Below are 27,867 nucleotides of genomic sequence, written 5' to 3'. Positions count from 1 at the left end.
TAGTCCATCATAGGATGATTACTTGGCAATCTTCTCCAAATTTGTGTCACTTTTTCTAGGAGGCCTATATTTCATTTGCGAAGCTTTATCCAACAGAAAGTAAGTGCATAATGTCCTAGTACAAAAGTGGTTTAGTAATTTTTCCTTAAAAATATTACCTTCCTTCCCTCATCAAATACTTCATATTCTTTCTGCCTGTATGTGTAGTAGAATAGGAAGCTACTACCTTTGGAAATACTTGGAATGCATTTTCAGCAAAACAAAGAGAAATATTTAGAATTTTTAATGATTTGCTTGGCAAATTTTTGTTCTGTGAGTCATTCAGCAGGAGGGAAGTCTGTAGGGCTGTCTGGGCACTTTTATAGATACAGAACCTCAGTCTGGGTTTGGTTACTTCTGAGTTGTCTTCTGATATTTTCAATTGAATGCTCTTGATAGTCATACATACAAGGTACCTGCTGCTTTTGAAGTGAATAAGAGTTTTACTGCTCATTTCAGTGGGGAGTAAATTCAGACCTTTAATGAAATTTTGTCAGTTACATTGCATCAGTCTTCATGGAAGAACCTTAGCATAGTGATATTTTCCTCATGAATATATCCTTGTGGGACAGTAATTGAAAAAGTGAATTAACTGCATTACCTATCACATAATCAGATGGTTTTTAGTAAGACAGATTTCTGATTGTCTTCTATCGCAACAATAGTGACTCAAATGAAACTATTACCCTTTCTCTCTGCTAATAAGAGTGCAGCAAGAAAATTACAAGCAATTGTGAAACAAATATACCCCTACTCTGCTTTGCTTTTGATCAAACTGTTTTCTCCACTTCTTTCTTAGCTCTATTAATACACGTGTCTCTAGACACCCTAAGCCATCAGAGCTATTTTAGGTACTGAAATAAACTAAATACTCATAATTTACTCCCCCTCAAGTTGCTGATCTATTGCTTGCCTTCTTTTTCTCTTACTCCTTCTGCTTCTTATATCTGTGGGAAAATATTTTTTTTCTTCATTCCAATTGCCAAAGCAGCTGAACAAAGCCTTTTATCCCCACAGTTCCTCTGAAAACATGCCATAGTTTCCTTCCACCCAAGGGAAAAGTTTTCCCTATCCCTTCTGAAGATGTTCATCTCTTTTTCCTAGTGTATATTAATGAGAAATTTCAGAAGTATTTCAGAAGTATTAAAGAGTATAACAATTCTTCACATATAAAAAAACAGGCAAATTCTAGTTTTTACAGACTGTAAGGAAATAAACTTCATTTTAGAAAATGAAATTAGAGTACATGCCTTTACCTACACTGCAGTGGTTTTCATTTTGCCACTGGAATAATAAATTCTTTCTCCTACTGGAATGACATACTTTGTCCCCAAGAGTATGCAGGGGTGAAGTGCTAAGAAACACTTCAGAGCACAAACCAAGAGCAGACAAAGTACTCAATTTTCTAAACAAAAAGCAATTATAGCCCTTATTAACCTGTACGTCTTCTACAAGCAGCAGAACAGGATCAAAGCATACAGTCCTTAAAAACAATAGATAAATAAATAAATACCTTTTTTTAAAAAGCCACAAAGCAGACTTCCAGCTTAGGAAACAAAGCAGTAGCATGTGGACAGTGACTGAAAATGCAGTGTTGCAGTGCTCTGTTTTTCCTCTCTCATATTCATCAAGGACTCTGAGATGACACATGTTCAGTTTACAGTCAAACCATAGTTTCTTTTAATTACTAGTACTTTGAACTTTTAAGTAGGATCTCAACTGAAGCTCTCATGTCTCTAGCCATTCCCAAGGAAAGAAGAACATTTCAAGCCTAGTAAAGCACTCTCATAGTTGCAGTGCAGCATTTACATCTCCCCAGTAATGGCAGTACAGTAAAAGCAAAATATTATGAAAATAGATACAGGACAGATTAACTTCTGATTTGCATGCCATGATAATTTCACTAGTTTTATATAGAATGAATCATATACTGAAGGACAGAAACACAGAATTTTGCTGAATGCAGCGATCTCATACCACATAGAAATTTAGATAGAAATCCCCATATGATGATCATACATCTATGCCCACTTGTGGATTACTAGATACCATTGCCAGTGGATGCAAAAATGGTCAACTATTCATGTCAAAGCAGGGTCACAGGAATCTAGTATTAAATACACAATTATATATGTTTTTTATTAGGGCACTGAATTATTCCAGTGGGCTCCAGTAGTTTATTATACACACAGAGATATGGACATTTTGTCCAGTACAATTGTCCCTGAATCCAAATATTTCCTGTTAAAAACTTCATAACTTTTTAACAAAATTCAGGTTTCATTCCACTGCCACTTTTCTCATCAAGCAATTTGTGTTTTTTCTTTCTGCTGCAGTATTATATAACCAGCCATGTGCAAAAGCTGGATGCAAACTCAGTTTAAGAGCCAAGCTCAGCACAACACAGTCACATTCAGATAGCTGTTCAGAGAAAGGTACATATTCTTAATTGATCAGTTCTCTCAGTTCTCTTTAAGAAGTTACGGTATCCAAGTGCCATAAGCATGACTTTTCCCCTCCTTAAATTCTGGAGACTCACACAGATACCTGTGAAAATCAGGGTGAGAATATCTGATTCATACTTCATAGGATTGTGAGTAGCATCTGGAAGCACTAACTCAAGTTTCTAAGGCACCATATTGTCATTAACATCAAGTAAAGTAAATTCTCCTTCTTATTAGGACTAATTCCTTAGGTGCAACACTTGATGCAGTGGAGAATCGGTGACAGATGAGGTTAATGTCTCATCCTAGATCTTCTACAGGACTTCCATGGGTTGTATTTCCCTTTCAGTAAAGGTTGAAAGGGGAAAGACGTTCAGCATTGGACTTCATGGAATTTCTTAAGGCTCATGAAGGAAAACTGCAAAAATTGGTCATCAGATTGAATTAATGATCTTAAAAATTTCAACACAGCTAACCTCTACAAATACAGTAGACACTTGCACAGCTCTTACAACAATACCAGCAGAATAGGAGGAGAGATAAAGTTGGCTACATCCTTCTCTGGAGACAGTTCCCAGTTCCTGAGCAACCATTTACTGAGATCAGGAACAGACACATTGTCCTGGAGGGCAGAATAATACATATTACAAGTCTAATACCAAAGAACTTCCAAAAATCCAGAGAATGTATTGCCACCAAGCTGGTATCTGAATGAAGTAAATGAAAAGTTACTCAGTCTTGTCTGTACCACTACCCACATTTCTCATTCCAGACTCTGATAGTACCTAGAATGAGCAGATTAGAATTAACCAAGAAGCTCAGAGCAAAGGACTCAGGGAAATGTGAGGAACATAAACATAAGGAAAACAATCTTGGCCAGTTCTTTAAGTGAGGAGCCAACCTCATGAAGGGATAAAAATTAGCCCAGCTTCTCAGATGTTATAAAATGGGATGGATTTTGATGTATTGAATGATGTCCCATGAGTAAGAGCAGGTCCATCTCCTGAAGAAAAAGGAAAAGAGCACCGTTACTTATAAACAGAAACTTTTAGTTATGTGTAAATTCCAGTGACTTTGACAAGAATTTGAAATAAAAGTCATGCATAGAACCAGTTCATGTAAAGGGATAAAAGGGATGAAGTGAATGAGGGATAAAAGGGATGAAGTGAATGAGGGATAAAAGGGATGAGGTGAATGAGTGAGTCAGTCCACTTAACAGGCTAGGTTACTTTAATTTCCTGTCTTTTTTTTTTTTTTTTTTTTTTTTTTTTTTGCATTTTCATAGACATCTTGCTAGATGATCAAGATAACATGTTAACTTGCATGAGTGGCTTGAAGATGTTGCTGACATAGTAGATTTTTTTGAGTGCCTATGCAGCCATGTTACATTATATGTAGGGAGAGTTTTGATACAAGTGTCCAGAAAAGAGTGGAAGAGAAAGAAACAAGGTGCTAACACAGTGGGGATTTAAAGTAGGTCATTGAACTAGAAGGATCAATAAACTAATTCTCTTATGAGTAATTAGAAGAATCACTTGGTTTGCAGGAACTGTTGGACATGAGACTTTAGGGATTTTTGTAGAAATCTACAACAGTTAAGGAAAGCTGTCCTTCAGAGAAAGCAAACAGACATGTGCGCACACATACAGAAGTCCGGATGAAATTTGAACTGTATCATAAAGCTGTCTTTACAGGAAAGAAGCATAGACAAAATACAAATCAAAGCACTGAAGATAATTGGTGAAGGAAATAGAGGCTAACTCTGGAAGCCAAGAAACAAAGTTATGCAACTAGTGTGAAATAGCAGTGATAATAAGAAGTTAATCTGTATGTAAATTATTAATAAGAGGAAGAACCTGGTGAATCTTGGCCTGCTTCTCAACAGGGAGGAAATATGCCAATAGATGATAGGTCATGCGTTCTGACTTTATTAAGACATTATATTATCTGCCACAGTATTCTAATATGGAAGCAGTGAAATCTGATGTAGAATAAATTATCTACCTATAGTTATAAAATTATTTATAAAGTATGTCAGAGAATTATCAGTGGTTCACTGCCAGTTTAGAAGGATTTTTCAAGTCAGAACACATTGGGTATAGTTCTGTCTTCTGATGTACTTATGTTCTGAGTGATAGAATAAACTGGACATATCAAGTATGTTAGTATGACAGAGGATAAGATTAGCATTCAAAATGGTCTTGAAAAAGTGAATGAATGGACTGAAAGACTAGATTCCAATTCAAAGCAACAAACACAGAACAGTTAGTTTAAAAAAAAAACAAAACACCAAAGGCCAACCAGAGATCATACCTTTCCCAAAGAAGTTATATTTTCCAAATTCCATCCTGAACTACATCATTCTCTTGTGCTACAGGAAACTGGGCACAAGGTAAACCCAATCCTGAGAGCAAGCACCTACAAGCTAGGTTTGATCACGCCTAGTGACTTGTAATGTTCTTTCTTATGGCTTGCTATCACAGTCTTTGCTTTAAAGCACTACAGAGTTGTTTTACATCGCTTTTAGCCAAATGACTCTTCAAGGTGTTCAGTACTTCAGAAATGCTATTTCATCAAGTTGCTTGTAAATTACAACAGACTGGTTATGTGTGCCAGAAGTATCCTGCCCTGTGAACGGATGCTGAGAAAGGATGAAGCATACTTGTTGTCTCACTGAGACATCTGGAGGGGGAGGAAGTGAGAGGAGGCCTCTAACGAGAAAGGCTCCAGAACACTGGCTGAGTCACCTTGGTCTTGAGACCCCAGAAGTAGCTATGACAGGGAGAAGCCATGATAGCAGTCCTGAAATGTTGCTGTCTTGAAGTCCATACAACATGTTAGCTGCATAAAACAGACTGGGAAAAGTGTCAGCTGACAAAAGCATGTTCTTAAAAAGGGGATGTTAAATATCATGTTGTTTTCTGTCATGTATTGAAGAAATGTATTGTTTCTTTCTCATTTTTGGGCGGCAATCACAAAAACAGATGTTACACTTTGTTAATTTTTGTCACTGGCATGTAGCCCTTGGCAAGATTAAAGCAACTCTTTTGGCATCTTTGTAACAGTTGGGAAGTAGAGCTGCTTCTTTTGTTTATGTAATACCGTTCTGATAATCTTTGAACCTAAGATTTTCTTGCTTTGTCATCTGTTTTGGCAGTCTTCTATTCCACTCCCCCCATTCAACTGTGGTATTCCCCAGTCCTTGTAGAATCTAGCATGTTGATCTATCACACAATAAGCTTTAAAGATAAATAGATGTAAAATCCATGACATTTACAACACCCATTTAACTTCCTCCTCAAAAGAAAGAACATCTTCAGGGTTATTGTTGCAATTCATTTTCTTATTGTCTTTTTGAATTCAATCTCTATCAGTAAAGCAGGACAAATATACTTCAGCATTTTTTCATACATTTCACCTGGATAGCTAACATAAATGTATAATTTTATATGAAACATGGTCTGCTTCTGACATTAGATAAAATTTAGAAGTAAAAATGTCAGTCATTGACAAAAAAAATATATATATATATATGTATATATATATATATACCTTTTGAAGAATGAGAATTATTAATTCCAGCATTGAAACTTGTAATAAGAAAGATTATTTCTTAGAAATCACAACCCTTTTGCTAGGAGTTACAAGTGATGACTTTGGGGAGAAAGAAAAAAAAACTGTACAAAAGTTTTCTACGTATTGATCTGATGTTAAACATTAGGAATTGTGTCATTGACACAACATAAGGAAGCAGAGATGCTGTATGCTTGGTTAGAAATCTGTTACAATTTATCATTCCATTTTAATTAGTTGTCATTAGAAAAAAAAAAATAAGAAGTCCAAAAGTAAATAATGGGCATCTCACCACTTCTGCAGTCTACACTAGAAGTTGTAAGATCACACAAGAAAATACTGGACTCTGCTATATAATGTAAATCCTATAGATGGGTGTTCCAGCAATAAGATGGTAGATACACTTAGTAATAAGATAAGAGAATCATGATTCAAGGACAGAGTGAAAAGAGAAAATGGAAAAATGTTCTGACACTCTTTGAACAATTCTAATGTTTCTTACCACAGTGTTTGTATAGAAAAAGACTATGATTGTTCAAATCTTACCACTTATAAGTGTTTTCCTGAAGTTTAAGAATAAATTAATAGCCTTCAACTAAACAGTGCTGGCTGTACGAGGGGCCAGGGCCATTTGTAGCCCCTCACGCAGCCAGCACTGTAAACAAGTTATTTTTTCCCATTAAATATAAAGTTATGTGTGTGTGAGTGAAATGAAAAGTAAAAAAGACAGTGAAATAAATTCAATTTCAAATTACATAGATGTAATGATCCCAACTTCCCAGAACTAGTACGATACTTGTAATATGTTGAAAGCAATTTTACATGGATGTGGAATATAAACATCTGAACATAAATGTATGAACATATAAACAGCTCCCCATCATCCTAATGCTTATAGGATATATAAAATTGCTTTGACAGGGACCAACAGAAACTTCTTACTAACGCTAAAAATCTCATTAAGAAAACACAGCTAAGTAAGCCACTGTCATTATACACTAAGCATGCCTGGGACTGTCCTCTGACACTGAGGTACTATCACAGACCCTCTTGGTCTCCAAAAGTTATACTTATGTCCAAACTGCTTGTCAGTACTGGACTCTTACCCATGCCATTTCCCAGAAAATACATGCAAGTGGGAGGCCAGTAGTTGGCCCAGGCCAAAATTATGCTCATGGGAATTTCAACAATTCAGAATTACAGATTACAGTTCTAGAGGACATAACATGTACGTTTTTTACTTACTCATTTAGATGGAACTTAGGATCTAATAGACCTAAGAAGCATATTGTTTTGTATTGTGCCAACTATTCCTCTTTGACTCTGGAAAAAAGAACATAAGTGCTCTGTGTTACAATTTCATCAAGAATGCATAATACAATGGCCAATAATTGTCATCATCTAAAGTATATCTTAATAATTTAATTAATGTCTTAATAACAGCCAGCCATTTTAGAAACGCTGGTTGACTGAAAACTAGTTTAGAGTAAGCTAGGCTTCTCCCTCTGCAGTCAGTGAAGAGGAAATAAACATTTCCTGTCTCAAATCCAGTTTTCAGTGGGATAAAATGATCTTTGGAAGTACCTACTTTCTTCTGCCTTCATTGAGTGCGGACAGAGCTGCAGTGGCATCATCATTTAGAAAAGAAAAATCACGTGAAATGAATTCCACAATTGCCACCTAAGATTTGTTTAACTTCTGCAAGCTTGGTAAATATGGATGCATGAAAAATACCACTGAAAGTTTTATTTGGGATATTCTGCTTAAGGGAAACAGATCTGACAAAGTGACACTGAAGTGACATAGCAACTTGACGTAAGAATTCAAGAGTTCCAGACTTTTAGCTTTTGTTCAGTATTCTGTGCCTTGCCAGCAGAGAATCTTCTATGTTTGGGAGGAATTGATAGGGAAAGTGGAAATGACGATTTGGTAGAACAGATGTGTAAAAAAAAAAAAAAAAATAGTTTGGAAGAATACATTCATTGTATCCTCATGAATAATTTGTGAGATATCTGCCTATACTAGTACTAAGGTTTTCAGGCAGCACTCTGCTTCCTGGACAGAGCTTGTATTAATACGATCCTGATATGAGGATATGATGGAACTTACTCTTTTTCAGATTTCACTGGACGTATCATAGAATCATAGAGTGGGTTACGTTGGAAGGGACCCTAAATATCATCTAGTTTCATCCTCTGCAACGTGCAGGGTTAATAAATTTGCAAGAATTTTCTGGGAGATGGCATGTGTCACGGTCAATTTCTGACAAGCAATTTGGACATAAATATGTGTAGGATGGATAATAAATGCCAAACACCTATACAAAAGCTGAATGTTCTTTTCATAAATGTAGAAAAAAATATACTATACTTATATATATCAGTGTGTGCACTTTATGTGAGAATTACAGATAAAATTCTGCAGGATATATTTTTAGATTACTGTGTGATTTCACGTGACTTGGATCCAAATTTAATCCAAAATTAAAATGAATAACTACATTATTTCAAACTCCCAGAAGATGAGACCATTCCAATAAGTAATTCAATATCAAACTGAAGATCTCGACACTCAATCAGTTGAAGTGTATAAACATATCTCAACAACGTAAAATGTGATTATTTAGTTGGAAAGACAGAGTGTGCCACACAGGGATGCAGAAGGGACTGCTATTTAGTGAAGAAAGAGCTAGCATTGCCTTAAATGCTCCTACAGTTATACATTTTATAACTTCCTCACCAAAATCAAGCGATTCGAAGGCAAGTTAGAAATTTCATTTAGACTCCCTCTCCCATCTGGTTTGAGCGTGAATGTAGAGAAAGATGCTTAACTGTTGGCAAAAAAAGATTGAAGTCCCAGTGATATCTGGTGACACAAGCCCTTTTTTCTCATGAGTTTGTAGTCAAACCACAAGCATTAATAGCAGCCAAAACTTCATTCCCAGGTTGATTAAGAAGTTAGGTAAAATTCAACGTTTTGAGGCCAGGACCAGCAAACTAAGGGGAATATGTGACTCATGGGTGCATTTTTCTATTATTTTTAAGAGTAGTAGTCACCATTTGTTCCTTTGATCTTACTTCTGTAAAAACCAGGCCATGCCACTTAACCCCAGCCTAGCAGTTTGTCTTTGCCAAAAGCATATTTTTCTAGGCTGTTTCCAGGTCTCGTCATAGGAACTTAAGAAGTGGGAAATCTGCAGCATTTTTGGCAGCCATGCCCACAGGTTATTGTACAAACGTTACTAAATATTTATGCTTCTGTTTTTGTTTCTATTTCTCTGGCTTAAATTTCTCTCCTTTGTTTTTCATTATATACACCTCCCTCCACTGCTTTGGAAATATCTCCTGTGCTAACTGAACTGTAATTAATTACAGACATAAAATTAAATTGTCAAATAATTCTATATTGATTACATACAGCAGAGACTTCCAGGATTGGCTTAAGACAGATATAAGCCAGAGCCTTAAAATAAAAGCGCTCCTTCCAAACCACATAACCCATGAGTTCATATGCAGACATATGCCTTTTTTAACAAATACCTCTCCTCTACAGTGTATCATGTCTAACTGTATTCACCTTCACGTATGCTGCACTGAAGTTTTTTTAAGCCACAATACATCCAGTTATTAGTAAGTGCAGAATAAATGCCAGCTCATAATAAACTAAAATGAAATATTTAAATATTCACTATTTTTGTCAGTTCTGTAAGTGATGAAAACTTCCCAATTTCATTACAGATTCAATGGCATACCTCTGCTTCAACACTGCAATTTACTAGCAACTATTATTAACTATTTTTCTATATTAAAGGTTATGTAGTCAGAATTATGTGGAGGACTTTGTTTCACTGTAAATAGCAAATTTTCCTCGATTTTCACTGTGAATCACTCTTATATTCACTGGTTCTGTTAACATAATGATCCTTGCAGTCACACTGGATATACCTTGTTCATGAGTAAAATACAGCACGCATAAGAAATGTACATTGCCTAGAGAGAAGAATTTTCCTCAAATTCTTTATCAATCAATTTCATTTTCCATGAAAGAAATTCAGGAATCAATAAGGAAAGAAAAAAAAGAAAAAAAAAAGTATGATCAAAAATCACTAGTAGGAATAAAAAAATAAAAATTTAAATGGAAATTAAAATGATGGATGGATGGGATGGATGGATGGATGGATGGATGGATGGATGTACGGACGGACGGACAGCATGTGTGTGTGCCCACAGGCTTACACACAGGAGCACATGCAAATTTATGGCTGTGCATATGTTCATTAGTGTGTATAAATTCAAAGGGATAGACAATTCAACTGAGCTTGACTGTAACTGAGTCTGCACCAGTCCCCTTTCCTGTGACAGTCAATTGATAGGTATGCATATGATTTACCTATCTGAAGAAGTGTTAGCACAGGACAATATAGAGCTATGCAAAGACCCTGAAACAGGTCCTGTGAAGGACCTCTGCTCCTCTGGAAAAAGCAGAAGAACTGTTCATTCATGAAGCAGTAGTCAAAAGAAAATTAGCTTATGTGTGTCTGATCATGATAGTGATTATGATACTATTACTGTAATATGCAAACTTCAGAAACATGAATGAGTCCTTCACCACTGTGCACCTGAAAGGCAGGGCAAGAACATGAGATACAGAGCTAAAACAGAGAAAAAATAACCTTATTCATGCAAGTCTCAAAGGATTTCTCCAGCATAACTAAAAATGAGATTCAGGTTTTCATTTCCCGCAATCTATATCTTACTGTAAATTTGAGGGAAGGTAATGTCACCACCAGATTGTCCTAAATAGATCATCCTCCCATCTCCTCAATTAAAAAGTAAGAAATGCATCACTGATATACAAATATAGCAAAATCTTTAAAAATTCAGAAATCTAATTAGGTTAAAATCAATGCAATAAGTTCAGTTAATGATTTTTTTCTGCTTTTAAAAAAGTAGTGTGTTTGCTTGTAGAATGTGGGACTCTTCTTGTGTGTTGCTACCACTGAGTGTGTGTATTAAAATGGAAATGCAGAAGATACCAAGACCCAGCATGTTTCCAATTAAGATTTTTCATTTTCTGCTCAGATGTTAGAGGATGACCTAATTAGCTCTGCCAGTTATCTGAGCTCAGCTTCTGTGACTTCTTATCTCATTCAACAACTGTAGTCTGAGTTGTGTATTTGGAGAGAAAAGTACTGTATCCCTGAAACAATAGGGAAAATGTACTGAAGTGCATTAACAGCATAGAAAATTCAATGTGGATGGGAGGGTAAAACTTCTGTTTTCTGTTCTTCAGCCTTTGATATCCACTCATACATTGTAATAAGCAATTGACACAGCTCAAGCTACAACTTACAGCCTAGCAGTACAGAGAGATGTCTATTTATCAGGTACAACAATTTAATACACTAGAATTTACTGCAGTAGAATTACCTGCAAATTGTTAAGGCTTAACATGATAGGATGATTTATTTCTTTCCATCTAGAATTCCTAGAGAAAAAAAGAAAGTCTTTCCTTAAGAAATAACGTCTTTCATCAGCTTGACAAGAGTAGTGTGTTATTTACAGAGGGAAAATATTATGGAAGCAGAGTGGAAGCAACTGACATGAAGAGTGGTAAATGAAATACTAGATTAAATCCAAGGTTTGAAAATTCATTATAAAGTGGACATGCTCACATAATAAGTACTTCAATATGTCTATTAGTTAAATTGCATACTATCACTACAAGACAACTTTTTGTACAAGTATTACTTTGGGTTTTTATTTTATGTTCTGGTCTTTTATATTCAGACAGTGTGATAAAAATCCTTTTTAAAGCACATCTAGATACTACAAAGGCATCAGACACCTTTCCTCACCTTTCTGGAAGACATATGCATGCATATTTTGCAACCATTTTCACTGTCTCATCTTGCACCAGCAACAGGAAAAGATGGCAATAGAAAAGGGAAGAATGGGAGCAAGTTTTTTAGCTGAGAAAGCAAATGTTTTTAGAATAGAGCAGCATACGCAAAGACTTAGCCTGGAGGTGGGTGTTAAGATAATTTTTTAGAAACTGACAGTAAAAGTGCAGTGTCCATAAATGGTGGGCCAGATGTATTTCTTTCTGTTCTAATAAGTTATGCATGTGTATTTGGTGTGAGAGGTGAAGTTTCTTCTCAGTGAAATGTATTCCTAATCATTGCACCCAGAACCTTTCTGTATCAGTAACACTGTAGATAGACTGGTAGTTTTCCAGACATTGAAATTGCAGGCTAACACTTCATTGACAAATATATCTATAATTTAGTTTCTCTTTGTGTTTACCCAAAACAACTTGTAATACATTTTTGCATATTGAACCATATCTTTAATATGAAGAAGCCCATGTCAAAGAGAACTAAAAATACTGTGTACTTTTTGCTTGTGGAGATATTTACTGCACTTCATGAAAGGAAGAAGTACTTGCTTTACCTCACCACAGGTGGCAAAATGTTGAACTTCTATATTCAGCTCCTTGTCTGCATTCCCCGTCTATCTGGTCAAAGAAGAGAGACAGACACCTATAGAGGACCATTCCTCATACCATCTTTAGAAGGGAGCAAAGTTCAGCTTTTTCTTCCTGGTTACCTGCAGAGAAAGATAGGATCACCAGGGGATGCTTATTTTTCAGGTGTCACCTACTGCAGTATGCTCACCGTGGCACACCACACAGTAGATACACAACCAGTATAGTCTAAGCAAACACAGCCTGACACTTGGGGAGTCTAACCAGCATTACTAGTGTTTATTTGATTCAGTACAATTTTAGAATGTCTTCACCTCTATCTTCTAAAACTCATTTTTCTGAAGTAATTCCTAGAGCAAGCTTTGCAGAGCTAATGGAGAGTGTTTAAAGTAGTAGTCTACGAGAACTCACTAGCTTGAGTTGCATTCAAAACTCACATGGACTTGCACAACAAATTTGAGGTTCATCAGTCTCAGCACAATTTTTCGAAGTGTGCTAACCTGTAATTCACATGCTTTTCTATATTGAACTGCATTTTGCTGAATTTTAGATCCCAAAGTCTCTCTTATTACCAGTTCTTTCCAGTAAGGTTGCTTAATTGAAAGTAGAAAGGCTTATGGAGCAGGTAATTAGTGTGCTTACTGTGGGAGGGAATTTGAACAAACAAAAGAAAACTGAAAAGATCTACAGATTTATGTGTAGCCATGAAGGGAAAAAATACAGAAAAAGCCCTTTGTAGTGTACCTTAGGGAGGTTCATCACATTGTGTTTCAAGAACAGGAGTGTTCTCAGGAAAAAAAAAAAAAAGGAGACAGGAACATACAAGGTTCTGCCTTCAGAAGCCTGCTGAGCAATAATGGAAGTATAACTAATTAAGGGCCTGATCAAGGGCTCATTGAAGCGAAGTGAAAGCCTCCCACTGATTTCAATGGGCCTTGGATCAGCTTTAAGTGCGTAGAGTGTAAATATGACTGCATTAAAAACATGATGAGCCAATGTATACTTTCAATCAGGACTGGCTGCATTATGCCATTCTACACCCAGAGCAGTCCCAAAGCTTCTCAGGAGCATCACAAAATCAAAGGTCACTATTACAGAACTCGAGCCAAGCTGCCCTTAATCTGAAAAGAGTAGTGGGCAAATCTGGTCAAGAAGGACCCTGGGGAAAGTTGTTGTGAGCCAAGCTTGCTGCTGCTTCTGCCCCTGGGTGAGTGAAAGTCAAGAAATTAGTCTCTGTAAGTATTTGTCTCCATCTCTTCATATATGCCTATCTCCATCTCTTCATATATGCCTATCTCGGCTCAGCAGTCCAGAGCTCAGGCTAGACAAAAGCGATTCTAAAATTCCCCGTAGTTTATGGTCTGTTTTCCCTGTGCATATACCTGTGCAGAAAGCCAGCTTGCTCTCACAGAGGACAGTGATTTTTCTATCACCATGATCAAGTAGCCCTCATTATTTTGGAAATGAGAGGTAATGGCTCTATAAGGGAATGGCACCGGATTTATAATTTATTTTAACTCAGAGTCCTGACTAGTTTGGAGATAAAACGATAGTAGAAAATATTAAATCTGTAATTGCATTATGTATTAGTCCTCAGATTCCACAAATATTTCTTTTCTACTCCTTAGTCATTTAGCACATTAGTCTAGATCTTAGTGAACAGGTGTCCTTTTTAGTTTTCCATTGTGTTCTGACTTCATACACGCAGTCTTCATATGCTTGTTTCTGAATTCTCAAAGGAGTCAAATTCTCAAATTCTGCAGGGGACTGTAAAAGTTGACTCAACAATATCCTTTCAAACAACACTCTAGTTTGAAAGGCTATTTGTAGACAAAATAGAAGCTCGGAGAACCAAATCTTTGATTTCCAGTGTTCTCTTGTGTGTTACTTGTCTCTTTTGCATCCTGTTAAATATATAATGTCAAGCTGTCCAGGAGTTTTCTTGCTAACATATATTTAGAGCAGCCACACATTTTTCCTACCCCAAAGTGTAAGCAAATAAAAGCCCACTCGTTCAACATCTGTTCACTCCCTCCAGTGGAATAGTCTTGTTGAAGAAATGTATTGTAATATGATGACAGTTACAGAGTAAAAAAAAAGTCTTAATCATCCATGACCAAAACCAGAGAAAACATAGAACACAATTCATTCCCCTCTGAATTCTGCAGTCAGCAAGAAAACTGCCACCTGAGAAACTATCTATGTTAAAAAAAAAAAAAACTTATAGTCATTCTAAGCTATAAAATGTGTTCTTTTGCTAAAAAAAAAAAAAAAAAAAAAAAAAAAAAAAAAGTTATTGTTATTAAATGAGTCAGTTTAAAGTCATGGACTATGCAGACTTCTAATACTGTCTTCAACCAACGAAGTAGTGGAATTGAATTAGTAGACTCCTTTACAATTATATATGTTTCAAACGTCTGAAATGCTGGAACTGTACATGCTATGTAATTCAGATATAATAAATAAAAGCATATCCTCAGTTCCAGCCAGAAACCAAACAAATGAGGCAAACGCATAAGAGCATATATTATGCAAGCTGGAAAAAAGATAACCTTTCCCAAAAACCAATAGAAAAGGAAAAATAGCGTAAGGAAACAATGTATACTGTATGCTTTTTAAAATCAATTTCTTAATTTGCTAATTGGTTAATGATATGGCTGTCTTGTAGACATGCAATATGAGCAGAAGACAAAAATGACCCTGCTGGAAAAATAGATATGACCCATAGCTGATTTTTACAGGGTAGGTTGTAATTAAATAACTGATTTCATACTGACATTAATTGTATAAGTTTCTCTTCGGGGATAACTTATAGTCTTGCCTTCATTTTGTTCAGATTAACTCATTTTATATACATTTTCTTTTAATCAGTGGTCTGCTGATCACTAGTTGTGATAATCAAGTCTTTTTTCATTTCTCAGTAGGAGGTAATGTTATTTGGGTCATGATATTATCATCCAGGAGTTCATATCACACATAGGATAGCTAGAAAGATAGACAAGCAGAAAGACATTCGTATCTATACATCTATGTATGCAGTGTTTATTGTGAAGGCGTAGGTGGCAAGAATCCTTCTATTATACCTATGCAGTTAATTGTAATTTTAGATGCACAAGAAAACTCTGCCTCTGTGTTTAGGTAGGTTCATTGAGGCTTAACATGATGAAATGCAAATATCTCTCTTGAGTTTAGCTCCCGTTGGAAAATAAAGAATCACAGCAACAAAAGAAAAGAAAAGATGCAAGCAAGAAAACGAGAGCTGAATTTTTGAAGTGTAGATTCCACAGAAAGACAAGGAAAAATTATTCACAATGATGTGAGAACTTCTACTTCCAGAAGCATGAGAGTTTTTCAAAAGATTTTAATAAAGCACCAAGAATTCCTTAAAAAATATTTTTGTTTACAAATAGGTATCCTCAAATCAGAGACAGGAAAACAGATAGTTTTACAGATTCCTTTTGGATGCATGTGAAAAATATTTATTTAAAAAAAAAAATCAAACAAATTTCTCTGGGTGAGTTCCAGCACTATGCTTCTAAATACATCCAAAGAGATAAATAATATCTTTCATATTAGTCCATAATTCAAATCAGTGTATTTATCCTTAGACAAAATTGAACACCTTAGGGCACTCTTGGAAAAGCTGGTTAGTTTGTGTTCTAGCCAGTTCATATTTGGTCCAAAGCCTAAGGAGATAAATTCTGGGCAGAAATAAAATGGATATTTCAAAGGTCCATTTTTCTTCTGAAATCTTTCCCTACTAGGAAGTACTGCTGGCATTTTATACTATTAAATTTTAATTTGTACAACTTAAAAAATCAATGTTTTGACATAATGATTTTTCAACAAGAAAGAAAAATTCAGAACATGCTGCTGAACGAGTGATAAGGAATGATGAACACAGGAATTCAGAACACAACTTTACTAATAAAATTTTGCTATTTTTTGTCAGTGACATGAACAGTGGGATTGAGTGCATCTTCAGCAAGTTTACCAATGACACCAAGTTGCGTGGTGCAGTTGACACACTAGAGGGAAGGGATGCCATCCAGAGACATCTTGATACGTGGACCTGTGTGAACCTCATGAAGTTTAACAAAGCCAAGTACAAAGTCCTGCTCCTGGGTCAGGAAAATCTCACAGATTTTGGCTGGGCAATAAATGGATTGAGATTAACTCTGAGGAAAAGGACTTGGAGATGTTATTAGATTAAAAGCTCAGTGTGAGCCTGCTATATCTGCCCAGAAAGCCAACCAATCCTAGGCTGCATCAAAAGAAATGGTTGAGGGATGCGATTCTTCCTCTCTGCCTTCCCTTGTGAGATCCACCTTGAAGTACTGCATTCAGCTCTATGGTCCCCAACAGAGGAAGTAGCTGTTGGAGTGAGTCCAAAAGAGGGCCATTGAGGAGAATCAGAGGATTGGAGCAACTCTCCAGTGAATACAGGCTTAAAGAGATGGTCTTGTTCAGCCTGGAAAAGAGAAGCTTCAGGGGAGACTTTATAGCAGCCTTTCAGTACCTAAGAAGAAATCTGAAGGGGCACTTTTTTTCAAGGAGTGTAGTGATAGGACAACAGGTAATGTATTTAAACTAAGAGAGGATAGATTTAAATTAATTATTCACTCAGAGAGTGGTGAGGCACTGGAAGTTCTTCACTCTCATCCCTGGGAGTGCTCAAGGCTAGGTTAGATTAAGCTTTGGGCAATCTGGTGGAAAATGTCCCTGCCATAGCAGAAGAGGTGGACCTTCCAATACAAACAATTATATTACTCTATGATTCTATGATTGTAATACACACCAAGGAATAACAGCAAACAATACCTTTTGAGACCATATCACTTTTTCTGTTGGTTGTTTTTACACTACAGATCCCTATCAGAAAAGCAATGGTTAGAGACATGATAGCTTGTTGATACAGCAGTCCTGACAGAATATCTCAGATAGACACATCTACTCAAGCGAAAATGCAGATACCTTATTTCACTTGGGACAAAAGAAGTTGTCACAGAGTTGCTGCCTCCTATTACAACTCCAGAATCAGTTTTCTGGTAAAACATAAAAGCATTCCAATAGCAGTAAGGAGATCCTCATCTATGTATAGCTATTAGAATAAAATATGTTAACAGATACACTGCAACTACATCTCAAAAACTTGTCAAAATATATTTCAAAACCATTATTCAATATTGCCATTACAAACTTTGTGCTAGGTGCCACATGGATTACTGATCAACTTTTGAAGAATTTGTATTGCTGTATTAACATTTCAAGTAATACAAAATTTCTACATTGCTTATACACACACCCATTTGCAGTAATTTAACCATGTGTCTGTATTGTTTTCCAGAATAAATTAAAAATAAAAATAAAAATAAAAATAAAGGTAAAAATAAAAACAAAAAATAAAAATAAGAATAAGAATAAGAATAAGAATAAGAATAAGAATAAAAAAAGAGGGCCAGGTTTTTTAAGATGCTGAGGGGCCAAAATAAGTTGATCTGTCCCACAGAGTGCGCTTTTAGAACTGCGTGGTCATCTACTCTCATTCTTTTCCCAATGCCAGCACCTGCCTAGATATATTTTCAAAATTTCCACAGTCTCCATATGTACTCTGACCAGTTCAATGTCTTTTTATAATCTGATGCAGTGTTTCCAAGGCTGTCAGAGTGTGAAAAAACAGTGAAAAAGACCAGAAATAAAAAACCAGAAAGTATTATGGTTACTGTATTGTGTCTTTTCTGACCGGTGCAACCCACAAGGTTAAGACAAAGTAATACCCTTCAGAGCAGCCCAGAAAGAGTTAAATAATGCACAAGGACAAGTATACAGATGAATGAATTCCCTGCAGGGAACTCAGTAATTCAATCTGGGATACTCCTAAAAGAGACTGAGTATCTTCATGGGTTACAGATGATTTGACAAGAGTTATAAATGGAAATAGAGGCCACAAAATGTCCTCTGTCTCACTTTCCCCTTTCAATTCCACTCCTGATAGACTGTACACAAATTAAGAGCTTTCTATGTCTTTCAAGGATATGTATTTCTGGCAAGGACATATACTTTTCTGACAAGGCTTATAGAACATTTTGTTCTGCACCATGTATACACATTCTGCTGGATTTAATTTCTATTATATATTTAAACACTACACATAAGATTGCCATCACACAATCTGTCGTGAGCAGTTCGAATAAGCAGAACAGGTCTAAATTGTTATACAAAAAAATAATTCTCTCACACCTTATAGAAAAACGCTAAGGTATCTGTTCCTCATCTATTCTTTCATTCATCTGCATTGCTGTTAGTAACTTCATGGAGGCTTCTGGTTCCCAGCAGATATAAACATCCTGGAAGTATTCTGTTAGTAGAATTCTTCATGCACTTCTCCATTATGCCACCACACAACAAGTTTAATGGCATTTAACCATCTGCTTAAACAGATGTGCAATTGCTTTCCTCACGAGAGAGATTTTGCAGTATGGGTACCTTAATCCATAATGATGAGTGACAAACAGATGAGCAGACTCTGTCAAGAAGTCTAGACTATAAAAGAAGGAGGAAAACAATGTTATATTCATTTCTGAAATGAGTGAATTAATGTGCATTTTATGTTAAATTTGTACTCTTCTTCTACTACTGGATGACTTTATCTGAATTTTTATGAAATAAATATTGAAACTCATTTTTTTGTGGGTGTGGTCAAATTAAAGAGATTTCCACTTAAAAAAAAAAAAAGTCATAATCCACTGTAGTCAGGAGAGTTACACAGTGAATTATTCTCCAAGAATCATTATAGAACTGTAGAATGCTTTGGGTTGGAAGGGACCTTTCAAATCACCTAGTTCCAATCCCCCTGCAATAGACAGGGACACCAGATTGCTCAAAGACCCATTCAGCCTGGCCTTGAACACCTCTGGGGAGGGGATATCCACAACCTGTTCCTGTGTCTCACCACCTTGCATTATCCTAATATCTAGTCTAAATCTAACCTCTTCCTGTTTAAAGCCATTTCCCCTTGTCCTGTTGCTACATGCCCTTGTAAAAAGTCACTCCCCAGCTTTACTGTAGTCACCCTTCAAGTACTGGAAGGCCACTAGAAGTTCACCTTAGAGTCTTCTTGTCTCCAGGCTGAAGAGCCCCAACTCTCTCATCCTGTCCCACAGAGGAGGTGCTCAAGCCCTTTAATCATCTTTGTGGCTCTCCTCTGGTCCTGCTCCAACAGCTCAATGTCTATTTTGTGCTGGGGGCCCCAAAACTGGATGCAGTACTCCAGATAGGATCTCATGAGAGCAGAGTAGACAGAAAGAACCACCTCCCTCAACCTACTGCTAACTGCTTCTCCTGATGCACCCCAGGATACGGTTGGCCTTCTGGACTGCACGCACACATTGCTGGTTCTGTTGAATCTTTCATCAATCAACACCCCCAAATCTTTTTCCTCAGGGCTGCTTTCAAGACATTCTTCACCCAGTCTACATCTGTGCTTGGGATTGCCCTGACCCAGGTGCAGGACGTTGTACTTGGCCTTGTTGAACTCCATGAGGTTGTCATGGGCCCACTTCTCAAGCCTGTCCAGGTACTCCCTCCCCTCTAGTGTGACAACTGCACCACTCAGCTTGGTGTTATCTGCAAACTTACTGAGAGTGTGCTCAATCCCACTGTCCTTGTCACCTACAAAGATGTTAAATAACACCGATACCAGCACCAATCCCTGAAAAACATCACTTGCTACCGGTCTCCATTTGGACATTGAGTCATTGACTGCAACTCTCTGAGTGCAACCATCCAGCCAATTCCTCACCCAATGAGTGCTCCATTTATCAAATCCACTTTTCTCCAATTTGGTGACACAGTAGAGAAGTGCGTGAAGACTTCTATTGACACAATACTTCCAGGATGGTTATATGTGCTAGGAATTAGAAGCCTCCCTGAAGTTACTAACAGCAATGCAGATGAATGAAAGAATAGATGAGGAACAGATATCTTTGCGTTTTTCTCCATGGTGTGCCCATATAACTAGTAAACAAAACTGTCAGTATTTGAGCCTTCAGTGGTGCATATTCTTCAGCATGTGTGTGTAATTCTCGGAGAAGCAAAATGGGCAGACTCCTGTGGAATTGTCCCATATGAATTCTCCACTGTCTAGAAGTAAGTTCATTCCAAGCAGTGGCTTTATCTTAGCTGCAAATTTAAAAAATAAAAAATAAAAAAAAAATCAGTGAATTAATGCGATGGAGACATCTAATCCCTCTCAGTAATGTGATTGAAACTGATCTCAAAACTGTTTAAATGAAATCAGAATAAAAAAGAATGATAGCTCTGGAGTCATTATAAATAAATTTTATTTTAAAGTGTCTGAATTAGAAAAACAACAACAAAAACACAGAATTTGGCATAGGAAAAAGAATCAGCATTGATGGCTCCAAACAGATTCACATCAGATTCCAGTCTTGGCTACAGCATCTCCATTAAAGTATAAAAAAAAAAGTCACCAGTTCCAATTTTCCTTCAGCACTGCCAGTTAAAAAACAGTGATTCATCCGTCTTGGATGCACATGTGCACATAATCTATTTGAACCTGAATGTTATCTCATTTCCAAAGTGGATTTATTTAGCTCTCCTCCCTGTTTTCATATTTTTCTATCAGACAAAGGAAAGGATCTTAGACCTTCAAGGTCTGAAGCAAAATTCAGGAAAGCTCAGTTCTTTCACCTTTGCTTCAAACATCAGATACTAAACCCATCAAACACTGTCCAGTCTCCTGAGAAAGGTCTAAGTAGGATGTCACTCTTCATGCAGTGCATCTTGTGAATAATTTCTCAAAACTCAAACTGACTATAGACATGTTAGCTCAGTTTTGTGTCTAAGGTAATAAATTTGGCTTCTCAACAGGGTGATTCTCTAGGATATTCTGCCGTGCTGGCACAGCTTTCCTGCTTCTCATCTCCAAACCGAGTCTGTGCTCTACCATACAACTCATCATCCTGTACCATCAGCTAACCGACTCTAACCTTGTCCCCCATCCTCAAGCAATCCTCTCTTTGCATAATTCACACTGAATTCTCAGCCCTTTCTTCTCCTATGATCTACCTCAAGGGAAGAGGAAACATTGCTGCAAGATATTTCCTCTTCTATATCTGGCATTCTCCCTCTGTTGTCCCCTTTTCTCCTACTCTTGCAGCATGAGCTGGTTCTACAAAGATAAATCAGTTCCTTAGATTCCTACAGAAATAGAGAACTATAGAAATCCAAATCTCAATGTTTTTTCCAGCAGAAAGCAGTCCTGGTAATCTCTTGAGTTAAGTTTCACTCAATATGTCTATGCTTAGTAGAAGCCCTGAAGAAGCAGTTCAAAATTTTAGCTCACTAAAATTAACAGCAACAACAAAAAAGATAAAAGGAAGATGGAAAAGAAGGGAAGAAAAGGAAAAAGAAAAAAAAAAAGGAAAAGGGGGGGAGGAAGAGAAAAAGGGAGGAGAAAGGACAATAAACAAAAAGCTGCATGTTTGAAATACAGCGCCTGCAGATCTTCGACTTTCAGATTCAACACTAAGAAGACCAATTTTAAATCAAGGCATTTAAACAAATACACAGATAAATCATGCAGAGGGCTGTACTAAGTTGTGCATCTACCAAGAGGTTGGAGGAGAGATGGGGCAGGGCATGTGTAGATGGTTCACGGCTATTTACAGTTTTTCTAATCTGACTCTGCTGATTTCAGTAATAGAGATACTGCACATAACTTTTGTAAATAAAGAATGTCGTGTATTATCCTAGACAAAATGAGGAACTGACTTAAAATCATAAAACAAAATATGTGGTGAATATGCAGCTTGAGGTTATCAAAGTAGTAAGTAACATTTTATTCAATCAAGAATTGTAGTAGGGTGTTTTTCTTTTCAAATAATGAAGAACAATATAATTATAAAGTACCTGGTCTGGATATTCTGTGGAAGAGGAGCAATTATGTGATAAATACATTAGTCTTTGACTACAGTTAATTTTGTTTTGGGGCATGCCAAAGTAATTTACAGGACCAATTTAGTAATATGGCAATTATTTCCTTCTCTTTCAACCACAAATTCCCCAAAATCACAAGATAAGTGATTCTGAAAATTATGTGACCTTGTGGATAAGGTCGAACTGAGCCAATATGAAAGAAACAACAACCAAGGAATCCCTACTAAGCAGAAAATTAAAATAATCTGAAGGTGCTAGATGTCTCATGCCTCTCTGATAATGTGAGAAAGAGTTCTCCTTCAGAGGCCAGAACAACAGAAAACAAAAGGTAATTACCATCTGACAGCTTTCTGTATTTGCAAAGTATTGGTAGCTCCTAATGGGCAGGTGTCCACATTGGAAAAAACATTAATTAGTACCCTTGTTGGCAGGCTCAGCTGAGAAAAACATGATTAAATGAGCATGGAACTGAAGTGCCTTCTGTGATGATAATTGCACATACCTACGTTTATTGTAATTTTGGGATGTGATTTTCCATTTGGATCCAAATCAGTGAAAGGATTTAGTTATTGTGACAACATATGGGTATAATGACTCCATTAAAGCACTCAGGGCCTAATTTCCAAAGGCATTCATCCCCCTCACCTTTAATGGGATAAGAAAACTTTTGATAGCTTGGAAAATTGGGATGCTTATGGTTATTTTAGTGCAGAAGTTGTCAAGTAGGAATTGTGAGAAAGCTACAAAGTAGCAGTGACTGTGGGCACAGTGGAACAGCCAAGTCAAACTTTAAAAGAACAGATTTCATAACAATAAGAGACGTGAGAGGGAATTTTTTTTTTGTTTATTTTATTTTGCATGAAAATTGGAAAGAAAAAAATCAGCAATACGTGTTGATACCAGGTGTTATGCACAGCAGCAAGTCTCTTTAGCAACAGAAACATAGAATTAAACAGTGTATTAAAACTGAATGATAAATTTCCTAGAAAATTTGAAGAGAAATTGCATTTTTCACAAGAACTAATAGTAAACAAGTGATGAGTGTTAAGGAAAATTCTGTGATTTAATTGGTAGTAAGTAGTTTTGAATGAAGCCTTCCACAAGATGCTAGTCTTCAGGCTGTAACACTGGAATGTACTGGACTCCAATGTGCAAAAAAGACCGACAGCTGTAACTTGAGAAAATCTGGGCCATTCTGATGTTATTCCATAAGCCCAGTTTATCTGGCCAGCTGCAGAAAGAATTGCACATCATCTCATAAAGCCCAAACAGGTAATTTTCTCCTTATGTAAATATTTGGAGTGCCTACTTTACATTTTCCAATTGTTATTATAAACACTATGGTAAACATCACGTTCTTTTAATGTTTTTATATGAAACCCTTTGTGGCCATGATTCATACCAGCTTGCATCAAATTAGTAATTATATAGCAATCAATTTAGCAAAGTAAAAATTATTCTGATCTGAACAGGTGTTGATTTGAGAGTTGATTTCAGAGGGTGGGCAGAAAAAATGAAGTTATCTGATTAGTACTGTGCACTCAGAGAAATAAATGGATTATTTATTCCTGTCCAACAAAAGGCAAATGAGGTAGTCACTTTAATGTCTGACTTTTCAAATGCTAGAGAAAAGCTTGTAAAGTAGTCAGAACCTTTAGCAGTGACCCTGCGCTGAGCCAGTGATCCAGCACTGATTCATGAAGACATAACAGATCTGACCATACTGAATCTCACAATCAAGGTGTATATGCCTCTGATAACATTTTCCAGGACAGCATTTTCCAGGCTACTGCAGCTGAAACTGCTCTTGAAAGAGAGAGAATGAAAAAAAGAGATGAAAAATGGTCTATAATGTTGCACGTCAAGTTGTGTTTTGTTGTGAAGTTTGGAAAACACGCTGGAGTTAGAATGACTAGGAGAAAAAAAAAAGAAAGGAATTTTAGATAGATATCAAGAAACAACAAAACATCAAAAATCTTACTTAAATCTTGTTCCCATCTTCTGTGAGTAAAGATTAATTTAGCCTTAAATTACCTAGAGTTGTCTGAAGAGTTAAACATTTAAGAATTGTGCAATAGTATAATTGACAAACTCAAGTCAAGATGCAAGACTCAGAAGATTTTTTTTCTCAGTGATAGAATGCTTATGTTAATAGGATAGTGCAGTGCAGGAACTGTCACATGTTTATCTCATGAACTAGGTCTGCATATAACTGGGATCCATTTGAAATTTGGGGAGGAGAAAGGAGACCATTAGAATAGGAAATAAGAACATCTTCAAAAACATATTTTGTAAAAATTGGTGAAAAAAAATTGAATTACTTTTTCTGACTATACTTATTCTTTATTATGACTTTAAAAACATCCTTCAAGAAACATAGTTCTAATCGTGAGTAATAATGAAATTCTCTATAAACAGAAGAGACAGTGAAGTTTAAAAAGATAGCTGTAATATGTTGGGTTTTGCTTTTCAAAAAGATAACCAGTTAGCCATAAATATATTAAGTAATAATAATAATAATAATAATAATAATATAACTAGAAAATTCACAAAACAACCCTAGATATTTCTGACTTCTGTACTACCCAGTATAGAATGGTGCAAGTTAGCAGGGAATGTCTTGCTTCTAAAAGGGGGCATACTACAGTCACATAGCAGGCATAATGGGATCAAACTGATGAGCTACACTTCCAGTGTTACAGTGATAGCCTAGCCCCTCCACAAACATTTGGCTGCATTAACCGATGTCAGTGGTAGACAGGAGATCTCTGTACTGTGGCAAATGTACGAAGACATCCCAAGCTTACAGAGTAAATGCATTCAAGCTGTCAGAAACCAAGAGAGATTTCCAACAGATAATCATTACTTGCTGAACATACTGATTCTCCCTTATGGTCTTGGGAGTATTTGATGCCTGGTATTGCCCTTGCTGAGATGCTGTCAGTGTTCATGCAGCTCTGGAGCAAGGTAAGCACCTCACCCTTTCATTCTCAGGTTGGGTCTGAGCTCTGTGCACTCTCTGTGTCATGATATGAGGCATTCATCTTCACCAGGAGTCTTCAGCTGCACCTAGACCCATGGACAGCTCCAGATATCACTATAATACTGCTGCTTCAACCTTACGCATAGAGGCATCACAGACAAGAAGGAACGGTTAAAACAACCTCAAAAAGTGGAGGAAAAGGGAGAGCCTTGTAATATCGAAGAAGCAGAGACTCTTTCAGATGTTAAGTGAAGGAAAGGTGCATGATACTGGCAATAAGAGGGCTGAGAAAAAAGTAGTCATATAGAAAAGTGAGGGACAGCCTTCCCAGAGACATCAATGTAGGGAAGAGGAGCCTAGAAGATATATCTGCAAGTGATAATGTCATCACAGTTTAATATCCTTATAATAGAATAAAAAAATTATATCCTCTTATCCCTATTAGAGGACACATTTTTCCCTTTAGGATACAATAACTATAAATATTTTATTGTCGTTTATGCTCAGTAAGATTAAAAGCATCAGAAATGGCTAGCTTTATGTGCTGACCTTCTGTCACCAGCATTATAGATAGTATTTGGGGGGTTGTTTATCTTAGAACTCAAGCTAATGTATTTTGAAAGTTCCATTATATGGCATATATGTGTGTATATACAGAACACCATGTGTAAAGTGTAATTGGCTGTATTGTCTGAGGAATATATATATTTGTTGTATCTGGCTTGTAAATCTTTAGTCTGATTCATACAGTTTGTCTGGATATATAAGTTAAAACATATTCAGCCCCTCAAGACACAATATGGGAGATGTCTACATAGCACAATACAAAACATGTCTAGGTAAAAAGCTAACACAAGTACTAGCAATGCAGTTATATCAGTGCAAGGCTCTTGCAGTCTGATTTATTTGTTGACAGCTATTTCTCATTCAGAGGCTGCTTGGAGATCTCCAGGCAGCATTGCACTATGCTGAGTAGGCATTCCCTTGTAGAAAACAGCCTTTTGTTTTAGCCTGTCCAGCCTCAGCTTATGCTCTTAGCACAAGTGTCTTAGAGCAGTCAGAATCCCTTTGTCAGCATCAGCACTCCTTTATGATCATTTATAATATATCTCAATATATTATCCATACTAATGTACTAGAGTATAACCACAGCATGGAAAGACCTTGGGTGATGTTGAATAAGTCTGTGCAGTTCAAGTAGTAGATAGTCAAGGGTATACAACATTTTTAGATAAGATACTTGTGGATTTACTTGTGGATTTGAGTCACTCCAACGGCTACGAGTTCTGTGATCTAGGGACAAACCAGGAATGCTGATTTGGGATGAGACACATCTGACCAAGAGGAGCAAAAATATACTAGGCAAAAAGCTGGTTTTGTTCATTACCAGGGCTTTAAACTACAACTGCATGGGAAAAAGGGTGTACCGGTGAGTGACAGAGAAACAGGGAACACTGTCACTTTAGGAAGTAGTCAGGGAAAAAGCTTATATTTGTCCTGGAAGTTTGTGGGAGGACTCCTCTAGGAAGGTAATGCATCCAAAAGCCCATCTGAAGTACTTCTATACCAATGCACACAGTATGGGAAATAAGCAGGAAGAGTGAGAAACTGCAGTGCACTTGGAAAACTATGATCTTACTGCTATCACAGAAATATGGTGGGATGATTCTCATAACAGGAATACCACCACTGAGGGCTATAAGCTTTTTAGAAGGGATAGGAAACGTAAGAAGAGTGGGGGAATTGCCCTCTATATTAAAGAGTGTATAGACTGTGAGGAGCTCCCTCTGAAAAACATTAAGGAACAGGTTGAGAGCCTGTGAATTAAGATTAGGGATGGGACCAACAAGGGACAGCTGGTAGTTGGCATCCACTACAGGCCACCTGATCAAAGGGAACCTGTTGATGAGGTCTTCTTTCTTCAGCTGCAAGGAGGGTTGCATTTGCAAGCTTTCATCCTGATGGGGGATTGCAATCACCTGTGTATCTGTTGGGAAAACAGCATAATGAGCTGTAAAGCAATCCAGGAGACTCCTGGAGTCCATCAATGATAACTTTTTGGTGCAGATATTCAACAGACTGACTAGAGGTGAAATGTTCCTGGGCCTTGTGATAACCAACATGGATGCAACCGTTAAAGACACTAAGATCAGAGGTAGCCTGGGCTGCAATGAGCATGCTCTGATTGAATTCATGATCTTGAGGAGTGCGAGTCTAGCAAAGAGTGGAGTCAGGGCCCTAAAATTCAAGAGAGCAAGTTTCACGCTTTTTGAGGAACTGTTGGATGAGATCTCCTGGAAGCTGTCCTTAGAAACAAAGGAGTAAAGCAAAGAATAGCAGGAAGGTTTTGCACTTGGATTAGGGTAATCCCAGATGTTTCTA

Source organism: Meleagris gallopavo, chromosome 1 (genome assembly GCF_905368555.1).
Source record: "Meleagris gallopavo chromosome 1, MGAL_WU_HG_1.1, whole genome shotgun sequence".
NCBI classification, from domain to species: Eukaryota; Metazoa; Chordata; class Aves; order Galliformes; family Phasianidae; genus Meleagris; species Meleagris gallopavo.
Note: the sequence above shows the minus strand (reverse complement) of the source record.